Genomic DNA, 14,341 nt, shown 5'->3' on the forward strand with positions numbered 1-14,341 from the left:
TTGTATAAAAGCAATTTGACTTAGTAATTTTTTTTCCAAAATATTCATATACTTGCATGTTACTGGGGCCATTATATTATTAGCTCCAGTACCATGCAGTGATGAGTAAACCCCCGATGCATGGGGAGTTCCGTGTGGGGCAGTTTTTCAAATCGTTAAATCACACAGAACTCTTCATCTCATGCATATATTTGTCTTCTGCTCTGTGCGGGTGGTACCTGTATGTGGAGGGGCTAGGGAGGATGGGGGTATGTGCAACCATTTGAACAGAACATTGAATGAGGTTTGGCTGTTGTTGTAGCCAAAGCTTTATGAAATGTTCCCAGCCTGAATGACCAGACTGGATAATTGTCAGGTTCTCCCACACTCAGTAAAAACGGATGTGCAAAGAAATAAAGACTTCTAATCAGGTAGAGCGAAATGTATACACAAAATCGTGTTAATTGTGCTGTACCTAACTTGCAATCGGGGCCTTAAAGGCCTTGGGAAACGTTTGGAATAATTTTTTCTGTTTTTATTACTAGTAAATTCATGAAATTTAATGCTAAAAAAGAGGCACACCTATTTCATTGATATTCCTTCTATCTGATAACCCAACACATCGACAACTGGTGGTGGACCCTGCGATTGTGGTTGCTGTTTGAAGGGTTATGCTTCCATGCTGGCCGTGCTGAGGTGGTGCTGTTATTGTATGGAAATTATTGTGTTAGTATCTCATATTTATTTCGTAGCTGTAATATGGATGCATAATAAGGTGTTAGAATATATGGAGAGGCTTCATGCAAAGTGCACGTTGGACTTCTGTCTGTGGCATGTCTGTGTGTGTGTGTGTGAGTCTGTGGTACATGAATGCCTGTGTTTTAGGTGCATGTAGCTGCCATGTAGTGAGTTGCATAGTGCTTAAGACCGTTGACGAGGCGCTTAAGAGCTTTGCGGACGGCTAAGACGATACTGCTTTAGTGGTTCCAGCAGGGCTCGAGCCGGGGTACCACGCGGGTGGACAGCATCCCCACACTTATTTTACTGGGAGCTTCATAACTGGAGGGAATGGAGTCCCACACATTCACTCTTTGGCCTCTCTGGGGCAAGATTGAAGCTCATTCCGAACGCTGCTCATGCGCTGACTTCTCTGATTCAGTCTCAGAAAGAGCGGTGAGTGAGGGGAGGCAATGAGTCTGATGGCGCAAGCCACCTTTTTTGACGTCACTTCCTTTTGTGACGTCGGCAGCCCCACTTCTTTTTTAGGACTTGTGCCCTGGGTTCCAGGAGTCACGGTTACCCATAGCGGGTGGAATCATGGGTGCAGCGCATCCTTCACCAAGCGTCCCTGGCTATTGGACTGACTGTAAGAGAGTACCCAAGTAGGTGCAGTGATTGTCTTGATGACTATAAACAAGCTAGACTGTTGCGCGTGAAACGCAATAAATAGATGCAAATACAGTTTATTGTGTTTAAAAGCTATATGTATTTTAGAAAGTACACAGAAATATCTTTGCTGCACAATGTGAAAGGTCGATGTGAAAAACATGATGGTATGCATTGTTTTATTAATGCAGTTTGAATGCATAATATATTTACACTGAGATAGGGTAAAAACTTGTTTTAGAAATGTACATTATGTAATTACAAAGTGTGCTTTAGGGGAGATTTTACAGGGTAAGGGTTACCATATCTATGCCTCAGTAGGTGATGTGCTGCCGAGAGTATCAGCAGTCAATAAAAGTACTTGCAGTCAGTTGTTATTCTAGCGCGCTTGCGGCTGCAAGTTTAATGTGTAGTAGAATATTGAATAGCTCACTGAGCCATACACTTGCCCTGCCTACATTAGCTCAAGGTTTGCCTTTTACCTCCCTAACCGTCCTCTTCGCTCCGCCCTTCAAAGACGGCTGGTGATTCCCAGATTTCATCAAGCACGGCTTGGGGGGCAGTCCTTTGTGGTAAAGGCTACCACCATCTGGAATGCTTTGCCAGATGCCCTGCGGCACACTAAGGAATTCTCTACCTTCAAAAAACTCCTCAAAACTCATCTGTTCAAACACTCGTTGTAGATCTGTTGCCTGTTCTGTCACTTTTCCCCCCGCGCCAGGACAGTCTTGAGTAGAAGTGCGCGATATAAATCCCCCTATAACATAACATAACACCTGCTATAAGCAGTTTTAAAGTATCCAAGGGGAAGGGGTGCTGGTAAGGGACTTCTTGAGCACAAAGGTCAGTGCTGCAGTCGGTGGTAGAATTCCATCAGGTCTGAGGCGCTGCACTCCTGTTTTAGCGCCTAGTATGCACTCCTGTTTTAGCACCTAGTGTACCCGCTGGCACTACGTGTGTTTAGTTTCAAGCCACTACAAAATACCTGTTCTTGGAGCAGATGTCTGTCTCATAACTAGCAGCAGTAGCCTTTCAGTGCACGCACGCACCCGTACACAGAATGTGCCACACTGACCTATATCAGAATCTGGCCAGCCACTGTCCAGACGCCAGCACATGCTCACCTCGCCGACCACCACCCACAGTGACTCATCTCTAAACAGCCTGAAACGGAAAGGTAACCAAACACAATATCAGCAGACCTCTTTGGCTCGGTCAACCACAAACCAGAGCCGATTGGAGCGCCCAGATTCCAAGAGCGCTACGGAACTTTACAAGTGCTTTCACGTGCACATAACAAAGGAATTAAGGGAGGGGGCAGACAAGGTAAAGCCAGACGTAAAGTGAAAAGTGGAATATGTTGTGAGGTTTAATGCAATGCGGCAATTTACTCTATGTCGGGCTGTGTATGGTGAAAAAACGCTGCTTAAGTGGCCTCATACTGTACGTGCGTGGTGTTGTGTTTCAATCCCAGAAACCTCTGGCGACCAGCAGCAACATGTGATCCTCAACATTTTTTTGATAAATTCAAAATTTTGCTAAGGGTGACTATTGGGCAGATGCAGCTTTGAGGCCACCTCCAGAGATGCATGCGCTGCTGACCACTGGGGTCCTGGGAAGAGATGGAGGAGGGGCCGTGGGGGAGGGCCGTCTGGACTGAGGAGCCAGAGTTGGTGAATCACTCCTGCTGCACATTGTAAAGCAGGTGTTATGAGGGTGTTTGTTTTTCATGCTGAATCATAAAAACAACACTTTGCGGGTCTAGTATGCTCGTGGGCTCATCTACGTTACTTGTCTGTTTAAAAAATCTGAAAAACAGCACACCAGCCGGTGTGTCTTTGTCGGGCGTTTTTCGGATCATTATCTTTTAAGTAGCGACGTCATGCATTGCATTATTTCTTTAAGGCAGGCAGACACATGTGGGTTGGTGGAAGCATTGAGGTCAAATGAGCAGACCTACTCCGCTCGTGGGGGGTGACAGGTGTATGTCTGAAAAAATATCGAGCACACAAACACCACCAAACAAAAATATTGTTCTATAAAAATATTGTAACTAACTGCCATACTCATTTCATTCTTTGTGCGTGCTGCCAGGTTTCAGGCAGAGCACCTACCTCCTCCAGGTAATACATCTGCAGCCTGATTCATCAAGCCGAAATCGGCTCGTAAAGGGCCAGATTCTGAGAATCTGGCCCTTTGCGAGCGCTATTTTTGCATTTGGGATTCATCATCCCAAATGCAAAAATCGGTAATAGCGATTTCGCAATTTTGCGAGGAATTACATTTAAGGAATCTCTATTTGAGATTCCTTAAATTCAATTCATCATCCATTTAAAAATTGCGAATTCGCAATTTCGGCCCGCTATTTACTGCGAGGTCAAACCTCGTGGTAAATTGCGAAAACTTAGAAATATGCTTTTAAGAGCATTTTTCTGCATGTTGCACACACACATGTCCTTTGGACATGTGTGTGCGCAACACCTGTTTCAATTTGCATTTAAGGGGTGCTACAGGGTGTCCTTTGGACACCCCTGGCACCCTTAAAATCGCTATCTTATTTGCGATTAGCTAATTGCTAATCGCAAATAAGGAATACTCCCCATTCATTCCTATGGGCCTTTTGGCCCAAAGGAATGAATGGGGAGTTATTCCTTATTTGCGATTAGCAATTTGCTAATCGCAAATAAGGAATCTGTAGGAATCACATTTAATTTTGCGATTCCTACATGAATCCCGTTTTGCGAGTCTGTAATAGCGATTCCTTATGAATCGCTATTTCAGACTCGCAAAACGGGTCTTTCATGAATCTGGCCGCTGGACTCACACCACCTTGTGAGTTTCGTCCTCTGCTTAAGGCCTAATATGATACAAGACTCAGGTGACAAAAGGAATCCCACAGCTGCTACTAGGCCCTGGAGGTAAGGGGGGATAACACCACTTTCACCACTTGTATTTTGATCACAACCACGCAAAACCTTTGGAGTTTGAGCCTGTAAATGCACCATTTACCCACTCTTTTTTCAAGTTCCCCCCCTTCAGATGTTTGAGCTCGCTCGCTGCGCTCGCTCGCAGCAGTGCACAAAGTGTACGCCTCACCACTTACAAATGTCACCAGCCGCCACTGGCTACAATATTGCTAAAGTTTGTAAAGTATTGTCTGTTCGTAGAAAGTAAAGCTTGTTTAAATTCTGCATGAGAATTCAGATGTAAGTGTTGGGCCATATGGCGTAGTGTAAGCCCATTGTAGTACCAAAACACCAAATTATTGTTTTGTTCGCAGCATGATTTGGCTGCAGATTCACATGCTGTACATACTCCTGCCATCTAGTGCTAGTCCCAGACTCTGCAAGTTGTTTTGTCTCGAGGAAGTGTTATGGTGGGTGTCATGCGTTGTATGTCCTCCTCCGCAAGGTGTTGCGCGTGTTAGACAATATTTTCCCACCATCAGGCTCAGACGGACTGCGTCAGAGCTCTACAGTTTCGATGCCCTATCTGGACTACTGGCTTAGCAGGATTTCCAGCAAACCGAATTGTCTGCAGGACACTGAAAGGATGACAAACCTTAGTAAGGTATCACAGGGGGCAGGCGCTTTCTCAATTGCTTTCAAAATGTTCATCTTGTCCTAGATAATCCAAATCAATGCAACAAAACTTACACTTTTCTTTCTTTAAAGTTAAGCCAGATACTTCCAGAATCTTCAACACTTTTTCTAGACTCTGATCATGTTCGCACTCATTCTTTCCATAAATTAAAATGCCGTCTTGGAAACACAACACTCCAGACACGCCCTTGAACAAATTGTTCATCAATCTCTGAACTACAGATGATGCTAAAGCCAAACCAAATGGCATTCATCTGTAACGGAAAGCCTCTTCAGGCGTTATGAAGGAAGTCAGGTGTTTTGACTCCTCACACAGCTACACTTGGTGGTAAGCTGCCAGCATGTCAAGTATAGTAAATACTGCGGCACTCTTTAATATGGATAGCAATTCATTAATATTAGGAAGTGGTTGACGGTCAAACCAGATGTTGGCATTTAGGTTACGCCAATCTACGCAAGTCTTATCCGATTTACTAGAAGAGCCGGTGCCCACCACTCTGATCGTTCGATTGGTTCAATAACGCCTAACTTGCATAATTTGTCCAACTCTGACTTGAGCTCTTCCCTTAAACTGAAAGGTACACGCCTCACCTTATCCACTCTCTGTACACACTTTCCTTTAGTACAATACGATGTTTAAATCCTTTCAACTCTTGATGCACGTCCATAAAGACACCAGGATATCTGTATACCCACATTTTTATTCATCCACAGTGCACATCTCACTGTTACATAATTTGAACAAACGTTGTCTGGACAAAACTAATTTGGGATGGTTAGGACCGAGAATTATATCCATATCTCCTTGCTCATTCTATTCCATCAGGTTGGATCTACCTTTGGCCACTAATGCAGTGCCCATGGACATTTTGTTATCAAAACTCAGAGCAGCTTCGAATTGGTCCAATAACTCCACCTTTTTACCCCCATACTCAAAAATCTTGATGTGCGAATTACTCAGACATGAAAGATTTAACTTGGCGAAATCAGTTTCACCAATCAGTGTGAATGGTGTACCAGAATTAGCCATCACTCTTACTTTTAAAGTAACCTACCTGTTGTCACAAACAGGTAGCTTCCTTTTTTTAATGTTATGCATCAGTGATATTTGTACAATCTGGTCATCATGGGTTGATGGTGCCAGCATCAATATCATACTCTCATCCTCATCAGACATACCTTCCTCAATGGACTTTACAACCACTGTGTCATTTCACCCTTTTTCGCCTTTGTATGACTATCAAAATGGCCTTTTTTACACTTTTGAAATACATTGTGTTAGCAGCTGGACAATTCTTCGCACTTGTCACGTGTGCTTTGCTCCCACACCTAAAACATTACACCTCAACATGCTCCCAAGCCGTTTAGACACTTCCCCGCCTACAGTTCATACGAGGTTTGACCATCTGATTAATCGCGCACTTGCTGCTGATTGCCGGACGACAGGGGAGACCTGTAGGAAATCCCTCTTCTCAACGCTGCAACTCGCGGAACCCGCTGCGCGGGTCCCGCTTCGACAGGGTGACCAGAAGATCCAAGGTATCCTGCAAGGGCTGCGAGCAGGCGGAGGCGGAGGCGCAGGACTACCGGTCCCAGGAGCGCCCGCCTGACCGCCCGCCCACAATTAACACACCTGGGCGCTCTCCCTGCAGGACACGCCCCCATCTGACCGGGGAGAAAAGGCTGCGGGACAGGAGTAGCAGCGGGACTACTATCGCGCACTTGCTGCTGATTGCCGGACGACAGGGGAGACCTGTAGGAAATCCCTCTTCTCAACGCTGCAACTCGCGGAACCCGCTGCGCGGGTCCCGCTTCGACAGGGTGACCAGAAGATCCAAGGTATCCTGCAAGGGCTGCGAGCAGGCGGAGGCGGAGGCGCAGGACTACCGGTCCCAGGAGCGCCCGCCTGACCGCCCGCCCACAATTAACACACCTGGGCGCTCTCCCTGCAGGACACGCCCCCAACTGACCGGGGAGAAAAGGCTGCGGGACAGGAGTAGCAGCGGGACTACTATCGCGCACTTGCTGCTGATTGCCGGACGACAGGGGAGACCTGTAGGAAATCCCTCTTCTCAACGCTGCAACTCGCGGAACCCGCTGCGCGGGTCCCGCTTCGACAGGGTGACCAGAAGATCCAAGGTATCCTGCAAGGGCTGCGAGGAGGCGGAGGCGCAGGACTACCGGTCCCAGGAGCGCCCGCCTGACCGCCCGCCCACAATTAACACACCTGGGCGCTCTCCCTGCAGGACACGCCCCCAACTGACCGGGGAGAAAAGGCTGCGGGACAGGAGTAGCAGCGGGACTACTATCGCGCACTTGCTGCTGATTGCCGGACGACAGGGGAGACCTGTAGGAAATCCCTCTTCTCAACGCTGCAACTCGCGGAACCCGCTGCGCGGGTCCCGCTTCGACAGGGTGACCAGAAGATCCAAGGTATCCTGCAAGGGCTGCGAGCAGGCGGAGGCGCAGGACTACCGGTCCCAGGAGCGCCCGCCTGACCGCCCGCCCACAATTAACACACCTGGGCGCTCTCCCTGCAGGACACGCCCCTCCCACCCTAACCCAGGCACTATAAAGTTAACAGCTCGTCCCCGCGGCGCGGGAGCGCGCGGGAGAAGCCCGGGAGAAGGGCGGGACCGTCTGTGGCCGTCCGGGGCCGAAGGAGGCCGGGCTGGGCCCACTCCCTAACATCTTAAATCCTACGCTACGGCATAGACAAGGTACTGTTATTTACAAAAAGACATAATTATAAGACCTCTAATATTCTGTGCCCCTGAACACTGTTGCCTGGTCCATCATCTATAGCATTCCTCCATTCTTCTCCTTTTTGCCAGACGGGGGTCAGTGGGGTTTTTATGAGCACTCACTGAATCGCTCAGGTATAAGGTTTAGTAGGGGGGGTAAACGCTACATAACAGGACATAAACCTAGAATACATGGTCCTTACTAGATGTTTTTACTGCTGATTGATCTTGTCTCATAGGTGGCCCACCAAGGGCGCTTGGGATTGACCTTAAGCTACCCCTAAGATTTCCACTCATTTGAACTCTAGTTTCTTGTAATAGGGCCAGGTTCTGAGTTCATAAACTGTATATGCTGTACGACACTATTTAATCCTTATTGTTTTGCTAAACTTGCAGCCTGTTTTTATTATTTTACAGCATTTACCTGTGCATTCTGTGACCTTTGACCTGATAATAATGTCTAAAAAATCGGCCTCAGTCACCCCAGCACCACTTAAAACCCTTGACTCGTTTCTTGTACAAGTGGTCAAAAAAATAAACAATGACAGAAGGGAATCCTTGGGCCTGAGTCAATCGCCAATTTTGCTCCCACTGAGCCCTGACCCAAGCACACAAATCTCTGACACCCCATTGCCCGACCCTTCTACCTCCATACCTGACGCTAACTTAATCAACTTGGAAGTAGATGACGGAAACTCTGATTTGCTAGCTGATCAGTCAACAAACGTCGTGTCTGACTTAGAGCAGCAGCAAAACATTGTCGCAGAGATCCCCTCATCTTCTTCCCCTGTTACGCGTCCTGTGAGAAATTGCAGAAAAGCTCAAGCCAAAAGGGGAGGAAAACAGTCAGGAAAGAAGAAGGTTAATTCACCCCCTAGACATAAAGGGACAAATGTGGAGTGTGACGACGTGGATGAGCTTAGACAAATTATTGATGATGACCTATTTAATAGGATTGCAGATATGATAGACATCAAAATCAAAACCATCATCAAGCCTCTTATTGGGAAGATCGATAAATTAACTTCTGAAATAAAAAAGATGGGAGGGTTGCAAAGTAAGTTGGCGAATGACTTGGAGAACTTAGCCAATGAAGCTTGCAAACCTGTAGTTGCCATAGAGGAAGATCAGGGTGTCGTCCCAGGCACTACGGATATACAACAACAGCCCATCTTGGATGGCCAATCGTTACCATCTGTGCCCACCAATGATGTAATTAGTGAGGCTCCCATGTTACAACCTATGGCACCTGCCCCTTTGCACTTAGGGGATGATTCACCACAATTCATTTTGGAAGCCTCACCATTAGTCCTGGTTTTGGCGAACGTCCCTGTTTTATCTCAGGAGCAAAGGGAATCCGCCCAAGGCCTTAAAGACAAAGCATTATATTGGCTTACCAATAATATGCGCATGGCAGACCAGGGGGCTGATCAGTTAGCCGGTGAAATTGTTATGGCAAGGAGGGTACCATGGATTGGTAACAAGATCAAGAAATTTAATGGGGACTGCGTCATATTAAATTTTGCTAGCGCAGAAGTACTCCCTAACATTCTTGCTAATATCCTCCCACCGCAACGCAGAACTGGATCCATAATTCCCCTTACCCTGAAATTCTTCTACACTGAGACCCAGTTGGCGACTTCTTCCAATAATTTAAGGCCCAGAAGAAACGATAGAACGGCTCACTGGGGCGGGGAAACTAGGCCCAGATTTAATTACAACCACTCTCGCCCCCCGAGCAGCCGTGGGTTAGGGCAACACAACTTTCCGCATGGGCCAATGGCCAGAACACCAGGGCCACTTTGGCCCAATATAAATAGGTGGGGCCCACATACTCCAGGTTATGATAACAGAGGCCAGGGCATCGGGTTTATGTCTAGGCAAGGGAACGAACATTTTTCAATGCGACCTAATACCCCCCAGCCCATGTGGAATCCAGCAGCAAACGGATGGGGCCAGGTGCCCACTCCCTTTGATTGGGGATTGGGAATGGGAAACAGATACGGGGTCTTGTCAGGCCTAAACGACTGCGACTGACACACAGAAATAACAAATCAGGGAATAGATGACACAGCTCAACAATTGGATGTGGCACCAGCTCTATGCCCAGTACCTGAGACTCCTAGGGATTCTTGTAGGCTATTGAGTTGGAATATTGCGGGGCTAAATGGTAAACGTGAGGATAAATCCTGGTCAAGCTTTGTCCTAGGCCATCATATTATTGCCCTTCAAGAAACGTGGGACACTTCTGAAAATCTGTGGTGGGATGGGTTTATCAGTTTCACCAAAGCCGCTGTCCATAGTCGTATGGGGAGGGCCAAGGGAGGCCTTTTATTTTTGTTTTCATTAGATTTAAAGGGTAGCTGTAGGCAGATCGACACGGATTCCCCTAATATCCTGATGGTCGAAAGAGTGATCAAAAACACTAGTAGGACTATTTTTGTTAATTTTTATAACTCAGGGAACAGTGAGCACAGAGGCCGTAATATTATGGATTTGGATAGGATTTTAAACATGATCAGTCAGAATAAAACGCTTGATACAGAGTATATTTTATTAGGCGATTTTAACATCCATCCGTGCAATCTAAATTGCAGGAGAAGTAGCACTGATGGGGACGATGGGCCTGTGGAACCCCACTTTGAACATTCTATTGAGGGAGAAGAACTGGAGGATTTCCTTGCCAATTATGACCTCTATGAACCAGATGGTGGCATTAGACAGCCAACTTTCACTGGTATCCCACATGGCACTATTATTGACTATATATTTGTATCCCTAAGCACCCTTACACGGGTCAATGCCTATTGCACCACACAATCACATTTTAGTGACCATAACCCTGTAGAGCTAGAAGCGGCCTGGGGAGGCAATATTGGACCATCCCCACTGGAAGTTATTACCCATCCATTAAGAACTACTGGACAAGGTAGACGCCTGAAATGGGCAAAGGTGGTCCCAGAAAAATTCTATGCCGAAAATTTTCCAAAGATTAAGGGGCAGGTTGAGGTCTGTAAAAATCCTTGCGCACAGGGTCAAGAAATTGTACAGGCCTTTGAGGCCATATGTGCGCAGGTGTCGCAGGACCTCTTGGTAAAGACCAAAAACGTAACCCCAGGAAATAAGCGCTGGTTTGATTCAGCATGCTCAAAAGCACATAGATCATTACTGGTAGCTTTAAAAAGTATCCCCAGGGCAAATGATGAGATTACTAGACTCAGGAAAATCTACAAATCAGCAATAAAAAAACGAAAGGACACCATCAAACAAGAAGCTTGGGAAGATCTCCTTTCGGCGGCAGTCCTGAAGAATAGCAAAAAGTTCTGGGAAATTATTAAACAGCCTTTTTTCTCAGATGACGATAATGATATTATGGACTGCGTTATTCCTGATGAAAAATGGTTATCCCACTTTAAAAATGTCTATGGGGATACTGGTGACGTAACCATAGACGCCCTGGCGATAAGACCAGCCACCTGCCCCATTATCTTTAATCAAAATGAGGTGGAGAAAGCCATTATGGCCACCACAAAGCACAAGGCACCTGGCCCTGACGGTGTGCCTGCCGACTTCTTCATGTATTCCCCAAAACTGTGGGCTGAAGTCTTGACAAATGTGTTTAATGCAGTGAACGCTAACCTCGTACCTGCATCATGGAACATTTCTACCATTGTTCCCATCTTTAAAAAAGGCCAACGGGACAACCCAGGCTGTTATAGGCCTATATCCCTCCTAGCTTCATCGGTAAAAATTTTAGGCAGAGTCCTTCTATCTAGGCTAAGGGATAATGTTGAGGGCTGTGGTGGATTGTCCGAAATCCAATATGGATTTAGGGAAAAAAAGGGTACCATCGAACAGTGCATCAATTTACACCTGCTCATTTCCAAATATACTATAGCCAAGGAGGGGTCTTTGTATCTTGCATTCATGGACCTCTCCTCGGCCTTTGACTTGGTCAATAGGACCAAGTTGTGGTCCATCTTGTTGGAGATCGGCATAGATGAAGCATTGGTCACCTTTATGTCCTCCCTGCACCAAGAACTCTTCTCGAGTGTACGCGTGACTAATGAGGGCAGGTGTACCGCTCTGTTTAGATCCTTAAGGGGCGTGCGGCAGGGCTGCATTTTGGCCCCCCTACTTTTTACCATCTACATCAATGGCTTGGGGGCACACCTGGAGGGGCAGGAAGCCGACGTCCCGCGTGTAGGAGCAACAAAGATCCCGGCACTCTATACGCGGATGACGCAGTGCTGATCGCCCGTACGGGAGTTGGCCTCCAGCGCCTATTGAATGCTTTTGGCACGTTTATGGACCAACTAGACCTTAAAACAAACGTAGCCAAGTCACATACTATGGTGGTGGGCTCAGAGTGTCGCAGGAAGAGAACTAAAACATTTACCTGTAGGGGGGACCTGGTCACTAGGGTATCCACATTTCCCTATTTAGGCATTTTGTTTGATCAGAAAGGGACCTGGGGACCACAGGTTAGAGCTAAGAGATTGGCCGTCACTCGATCATCCTCAGCAATCCTGAGTTTTGCTGCTAGGCTAGGAGCCAGGCCTATGGAAGCTATCTTAAAAATCTACAACAGTAAATCCGTGGCCATTGCACTATATGGCTCCGCACTGTGGGGCTACGCAAACGTGGAGCCGATACAGAGAGCAGAGAATGGATTCATCAGAGCCCTGCTCTCGGTACCTCAGTCCACCCCAACGTACTCCATACATAAAGAAGTTGGCCTTCAGTTTCTCTCGGACAAGTTGCGCATGGCCCCTCTGATTCTATGGTTAAAAATATGGATGAATGTAGAACTCCCATTAAACCACAAGATTCTGACCGATGTCCTGTCCCTTGACAGATTTAACAAAATTCCATGGCTGGCCTATCTAGCAAAAGCTTTTTCCGACATAGGTCGCCCGGAGCTTTTTACCTCTCCGGAGTCCATTAGGATCCAAGATCTTGATTCGGTTAAAAAGTCTTTTATAGGAAGGATGGAGATGGGTCGTGAAGAGAGTGAACTAGCAAAGCCGGCAGTGAGGGAACATTGTCTGCTGCTTACTTCACCCTCACTTGCACCTTATCTTGGCTATGTTACACTTCCTTTTCACAGGTTTCTTTTAACAAAATTTAGATTTAATTTGTTGCATTATCGTTTAGGTTCTTTTAATAATTGGCAGAAACCAGAATCAGCTCCGCCCTGCAGCTGTGACCAGTTCTCTGTGCAGGACACAATGCACTTTGTTATGTTTTGTGGTTTATACATAGAGCCTAGGAAAAAATTCCTGTTGCCAATCCTTAAGGAGGCCGGCTTCATACAGGTGAGGCCGGCTCTACTCTATTTACAACTACTACCTAACCCTCACATTACTTATTGCGTTGCTAAATTTTTGGTAGCTGCCTCAAGGGCAAAAGCCGCCTGCCAAGATTAACTATAAATGTTAAACATATTTTCCTTTTTAAACTGTCTATTATAAATTTTAAAATTGTTGTCAGATATCTGTATCATGTGTATTATGTTAAATTTTGTACGAAATGTATTTTACTGTTCACTTCTTTGTATGGTTTTTAATAAGCCGAATAAAGATATTTTGACTGACTGACTGACTTGATTAATCTCGTTTTTAACTGAGCTTTCACCCAATTCCATCATGCAATATTGGGAATGTTCTATGCTTCTTACGATGACTAGTGCTGCTTCCAAACTCAGATCCTCTCTAGGCAACAACCTTTCCTGAATTTTTCTGTTCGTTTTTTTGATTAACTCGTTCTGTATAATTTAATCCTTAAGATCACGGCATTTGCATGTTATAGCTAATGTGCCCAGCGCAGCTACATAGTCAAAGGTTTCTTTTTTTGTTGAAGTAAATGTATCTCCTGTCATTGGCTTCCAGGTAAGCCTCAAAGGCTTCATGCCACCATTCCCAAATCATTAGTGGGGTGCCTGGAACTGACAAAATGGACGGAGGTAGAGAAACTTTCTCCATGACACCAGACAGTGCTGAGTTGCTGCTATATATTTTGGATAATGTACAGCCTAAAGTCAAAACAACTGACCTTAAACAGGATCCTGATGTGCCACTGATTTGTCACACTTCAACTACTTGTAATATGACCTCTGGTGTGCCTGTCACTGTTTATTTACAAATATGACAGGCTGGCTTCACACTGCACACTGTGTACAATACAATCTTTGATGTGCCTGTCACCATTTGTTCCAACCTACCATGATCAAGTACAGCACATTGTGGTGCTTGAATTCTGTAAACATGCAGAAATGGATGTAGTAGGTTTCCAACCTACTAAAATGGCCTCCGCATTAACATGCAGAAGCGTGTTGACGTCCCCTGCACAATGCTGCAATGAAGCCACGCCCAAGCAAATCATTGTTCGCACCAACACCGTGCGCGTGCAGCAGGATGGTGCAGCCAGAGTTAACCGCTGTTCACTCTAACACCACCCACATTGCAAAAGAATGGAGATATTAGCCAAATCCCCTTCAAATTTCACACTGCGCCCACTGGCCAGAAAACTATCCAGAATAATGCAGCAGAACACAAGCTTCCCTAGCTTCGCGGTTGCCCTGGCAGTCTCCACGCAGTTCAAATGGCTCACACTACTCCACGGATAGCC

At 46.2% G+C, this 14,341-nt stretch overlaps 1 protein-coding gene across 2 annotated transcripts in view; it reads left to right on the plus strand.

Annotated features, from left to right (window-relative positions):
• TRMT44 (tRNA methyltransferase 44 homolog) overlaps window positions 1-14,341 on the plus strand; it is a 224,774-nt gene that overhangs the window by 180,493 nt on the left and 29,940 nt on the right. The gene's annotated exons all lie outside the window — the stretch shown is intronic.

This window comes from Lissotriton vulgaris, chromosome 3_2, assembly GCF_964263255.1.
Source record: "Lissotriton vulgaris chromosome 3_2, aLisVul1.2, whole genome shotgun sequence".
Lineage (NCBI taxonomy): Eukaryota > Metazoa > Chordata > Amphibia > Caudata > Salamandridae > Lissotriton > Lissotriton vulgaris.